Source organism: Mytilus edulis, chromosome 10 (assembly GCF_963676685.1).
Source record: "Mytilus edulis chromosome 10, xbMytEdul2.2, whole genome shotgun sequence".
Classification (NCBI taxonomy): domain Eukaryota; kingdom Metazoa; phylum Mollusca; class Bivalvia; order Mytilida; family Mytilidae; genus Mytilus; species Mytilus edulis.
Genome location: NC_092353.1, coordinates 38,317,443 through 38,323,442, shown reverse-complemented (window position 1 = coordinate 38,323,442; position 6,000 = coordinate 38,317,443).

Here is a 6,000-nt window from a genome sequence, read left to right as displayed (position 1 = left end):
GGTATTTTTGTACTATATATTTTGTAGGTAAAAAGTGATAGAAATGGCTTCTTGTCTAATCACGGTGATAAAAAACAGGTCTATTTTTTATTTACATTGATATATAATTATTTATGCGGCAGATCGACACGACCATTTGATAATGCATTTCAATCCCAAAACTTCGGCATAATTCAGTTTGTGAGTTAGTTTAAAAATGAACTGAGACCAGGCAAGTATTAACGTATGTCGTTTGAACGGCAGCAAAATTCTCTAACGGCCAACAAAGAAGAGGAAATACAAATGTGTCAATTTTTATGCCTCATTTATGGGCATTATATTTTCTGGTCTGTGCGTTCGTTTGTTTGTCCATCTGTCCTGCTTCAGATTAACGTTTTTGGTCGAGATAGTTTTTGATGAAGTTGAAGTCCAATAAACTTTAAACCTAAGACACATGTTTCCTACGATATGATCTTTCTAATTTTAATGCCAAATAAGACCTTTAACAATAACTTCACGGTCCACTGAACATAGAAAATGATATTGCGTGTAGGGCATCCGTGTAATATGGACAAATTAATGTTATTATTCTATAAACCGCGATCTTGCAAGGATGTAATATCCTGGACAATACATTTAGTTTTAACAAATCATGATTGCAAAAATAAGCATGAAATAGTTATTGAACTGATGAAATAATGACCTTGAAACAATGGAAAATAGTTACCTATATATAAGAATCAAGTGCATTTATTCTTATTGGCAACATCTTTGAACTGAGAGAGAAACAGGCAGAAAAATATTTGTTTTGTCATTGTCTGAAAGAATATTGATACAACAGATATCGTAGTTTGTAATGTCTTTGCACTGAGTCCACTGTTTTACACTAAGCTTTAGTGATGACCTTAATTTCTTTCTTCTCATTTCACCCAACGAAACAAGTACCGGTAATTAAACGTAACGCTTGATTTGAAAGTGACGCCAATTTCTTTTGTTTGTTAAACATACATGTAATTATCCTACTTTTTGCGTTCTTTTACTTTCTGGTTCTTTTAAATTTGTTTATATGTACTTGTACCATTGTTTTTTTTATGCATTGTAAAGCGCTTAAAGTAAATGTTTATTTAGATAAGCGGTATATAAGCACTGTAAATAATAATAATAGAATCATATGATACTACAATATGAAAATAAACAGTTGAATATTTTCTAATATATTTGAATGCAAGTTTTACTAAAAAAACATGTGTACATAGACTGATAAAAAAAACCCTTATCTTATCAAAGTCTTCAGAAACACTATTGATATTGAATTGTTGTCTTCCAGTTCTCATACAGCTTTTCTGTATTAAGGGACCACAACCACGAGACCTGTGTTGAACTGTCAACAACAGTATAGCGGGTAAGAAAAACTATGATGAAAGGAAATGTACAAATAAAAAAAAACTGAAGTTAGAAAGTGTTAATTGATGCTAAAAAAAACCTTAATAAAACAAATCATTGAGCAACTTGTATCTCAAAGTTTATTGTACAAACGGAAACGTATGGCTAATTCTGAAATACAATAAACATCGCTCTATCATGCATCTCACTTATATTGCACGTGCTTTATGGTTCTACGTACAAATATGTATGCATTTATTTAAAAATATCATTAACAAAATAATGATGAGAAAATTGTTTTTAATATAATACTTTAATATCTTGATTTAAATATACTAGGGAAATTTTTAAAGCTCAGTATACATGCGACTTAAACTAGAGTGTACTGTAACGATAACCGAGCGGTCAGGCTTTTGGTGTTAACTGTAAATATTAGAACTCTTAGTGTGTTGCTATAAGAATGGAATATATGAACTAAAGTTATAACTGGCGACTCTTCTTTGGTAACGTGGTTCTCTGGTATCGTGGTATTCGGGTAGATCTACAGTTGGTTCTGTATAGGTTTTGTGGTACGTTGTGGTATTCTGATAGATCTTAGTTTGGTTCCGTTTAGGTTTTTGTAAGAATAACAAACTCGTCGAATAAAAATCAACTTGTATTTACGTGCAATAAATATCAGCAATTCGTACACATAATAAATAACTTAAGTAGCAGTATTCTAGTTTAACAAATAAATACCTTACTTTTATATTAGAATATCGTAAAGAAAATGGATAGCGGAACTATAATACATAAATACCTAGAAAGTTTACGAACAAGATAGTTTGGTAATCGGCAAATGGTAACGGAAATTCAATGTCAAAAGATAACGTTTCTCTCGAGAAGTAATTCTCTAAATACAACTTGTCATGGAACTAACAAGTCCTAACAAGCCAACATTATACGGAAATAGTCTGGTTATTTCTGGTTATTTAATCACTTGGAATTAGCGTGTGTCACTTGCCCAGGGTAAAGTCGTACTAAAGTCTTATCCTTTCTCTCCACCGTATTTATACTTAGGTAAACCATTTACCGAAATGGTAAACCATTTACCGAAATGCTTTACCATTTACCATTTCGGCTTACCATTTACCAGTGGTGAAAAATACCTAAACTACCAAAACCGGAATTGGTAATTACCAAAATAATGTTCGGAACGATTGGTAAACGTTTATGTACTTCATTGGATATGAACAATCGAGGGGAGTTCCGAATATAAATTCAAAACATGGACGTTAAGAATAATAAAAAGTTAACAATGTTTACACAAAGTTGTACAAGAAATATAAAATAAAAAACAGTCAATAAACGGTAAGGTTTTAACAACATCATCACACAATTTTAGGGAAAACAAGTTCCATTTCAAAGAACCCCCATTTTGTTACACTCTCCCCACCTTTGAAAAATAATGTTTGCCCTCAAACATGAATAGCCATTCCCTAAAATTTAAAACAAGTTCTCCAATATTTTTCATTAAAATATTCTAAAGCATACATATTCAAAATTATAAAACAATATTTGATCAAATATAAATACAATCTTCTGAGTGTACATTGTTCATTTTCATCTTCCCGCAAAGTTTGAGGCTTCCGCACAGTTCTTTATGATCTTTTAATTTTGTAAATGTTCATATAGCACCAACATTTCTTCTTCACATGACGATTGTTCATAAAACACGAGTTCTGTTTATTTTAACGAATGTTTATAGAGCACAGACATATCTTCTTCACTTGACAAATGTTCATAAAACACCAACACATCTTCTCATTACGAAAGTTCATAAAATACGAGTTCTGCTTATTTTAACAAATGTTTATATAGAGCACTGACAAATCTTCTTCACTTGACGTTCTAGACGAATGTTCATTAAGCAGCAACACTTCTTCTTCTCGTTATGCATGTTCTCGCATCAGAAATAATTATGTGTATTCTGACAAATGTTTATAGAGCACCATCAAATATTCTCTGCGGGACGAATGTTCATATAGGGCTATTTTACAAATAATTTTCCTGAAAACAAATTACATATTACACAACAATCAATAAATGTTAACAATATCAATAAAAATCTGAAATAAATTGACACTTAATTAAAAAAAAAACTATTTCCCTTATCCAATATACACATGGACTTTTATCTATAAAAATCAAACTCAATAATCATTGATACAAGTATATCTATGTCAGCAATAATGAGACACGATACCGAGTATTTATCAGACTGTGTTGGTAATACAGCAGTCCCCATCGTCATAACTACGCTTCCATTAGTCATGCAGGGGTATCCCACTACGTGTATTGGTTAACACTGTCTTCACAATCTTGGACATGGTATTATTCATGGATGAATAACAAATAATAAAAAAAAACTACCCACATACAATGGACCTGGTATCAATCAAACAATTTAATTCTATGTCAAAAACATTGACAATTACATATAAACTATCAGAATATATTTATCTGACTGAATTTCTCAAAATTATTGAACTCTCCTATAAATCATAATTATTCTCAGCTAAAACTTGGTACTCAGTTTCAGCTACTAATAATTTTCCCCGACCAGTCATTTGGTCTGCCACTTTTCTTGGAGTTAAATTGTTATTTCTGTTATATGGAATTTTTGAAAGACGACCTGAAATGTCATCATATTGTTCAGACAAATAAATTTCCCTATTTAGATCAAAGTTATTATATTTATTTACAGCACGGACTGGCTTAGTGTCGTAATTTACGTCTATTGTTTTGGAAGGCTTCATACTCAAGAGCTACTTGAATGGCGTTATCAATATTTTTTGCTTTGGCCTGGAAAATAGCCCATTCCATGTCAGCATCATTTAGAGAATCAATAAAACAATCACGTGCTAAATAATCCCTAACTTCCATTGGAGCTGATGGATACGCTAATCTTACTAGACGTTTTATGTCTTGGCCTAATACAGGTATTTGCTCTGTGCGACCGCGTATTTTACTTTTCATTTGCGCCCTGTACATTTCTGCTTGGTTTTCTGGTTGAAAACGTGACGCTAAAGCGGCAGTCAGTTGTACAAAATCGGTCCGCATCTCTGGTCTTAAATTGGTTAAAATACTTTGGGCGGAACCTCTTAAGCTAGTAGCTAATTCTAAAGCTTTCTCTAAGTCAGACCATTTATTAATTGCTGCAATTAATTCAAACTGAACTAAATAGTCTTCCCAATTAGTCTCTCCATCATAAAGCACTGGTTTCTTTTTGTAAAAGTTTTTATTTGGTAAGTTTATATCATAATCATGGTCAAAAATTGGTTTATTGCTAATGCCAGAATAATTTAAATTACTGGTCATTTCATCAGTACTGTGTTCATGGTCGGTCCTGTTAACCCCAACTCTGAATCGTCCGCGGGACGTCAAAGGTAATGCTTGGTACGTTGCCCCCATATTATGGAGTACGCCCCGGTCCAAAGTCCTAGGTAAATCTCCCGAATCCCATCTGGATTCACAAGACGTTGCGCCTCGTCTTGTATTCCCGGAGTCTCCCTCAGCAGAACCCTTTGCCTCAGCAGTAACCTCTGCCCCGGCATAACCCTCTGCTATAGCAGTACCCTCTGCTATAGTAGAACCCTCTGCTTTCTGACTCCAAAACCCATACCTAGACCTGGCAGCATGGTTATAAAGAGTGCTTGACTCTTCACCAAGATTCTGTTTTACCGGCCACGTCGCATTTGGTTCCAAATGCACAACCGTTGCCCTATTTGAAACTTCCTTATTTTTCGCTTGGTCAATGGCCACTTTCGTTGATGGTGATAAACCTCCTGACAATGGCCTTTTGTCAGTATGATGTATACCATCCTTTTCGTATCTATCTGTATTCTCTTGTGAGGGCCATTGATCTTGGTTCACTCTTATGCTTATCTCTCCGGTCGGCGTCAGATCATGGAAAGTTTCACAGGACCGAGATCGGGGGAGTACTGGTCTACCCTGGGCAGTTAACCTAGGTGTTTCAAATCTATTTTCCGCGCTATCCATTTTACTTATTTTTATTTATGCCTTATCTTAAATATTATTAAACTTATTGTAAGAATATAAAAATGTAGGTACATCCCACCGCTGCCACCACTGTAACGATAACCGAGCGGTCAGGCTTTTGGTGTTAACTGTAAATATTGGAACTCTTAGTGTGTTGCTATAAGAATGGAATATATGAACTAAAGTTATAACTGGCGACTCTTCTTTGGTAACGTGGTTCTCTGGTATCGTGGTATTCGGGTAGATCTACAGTTGGTTCTGTATAGGTTTTGTGGTACGTTGTGGTATTCTGATAGATCTTAGTTTGGTTCCGTTTAGGTTTTTGTAAGAATAACAAACTCGTCGAATAAAAATCAACTTGTATTTACGTGCAATAAATATCAGCAATTCGTACACATAATAAATAACTTAAGTAGCAGTATTCTAGTTTAACAAATAAATACCTTACTTTTATATTAGAATATCGTAAAGAAAATGGATAGCGGAACTATAATACATAAATACCTAGAAAGTTTACGAACAAGATAGTTTGGTAATCGGCAAATGGTAACGGAAATTCAATGTCAAAAGATAACGTTTCTCTCGAGAAGTAATTCT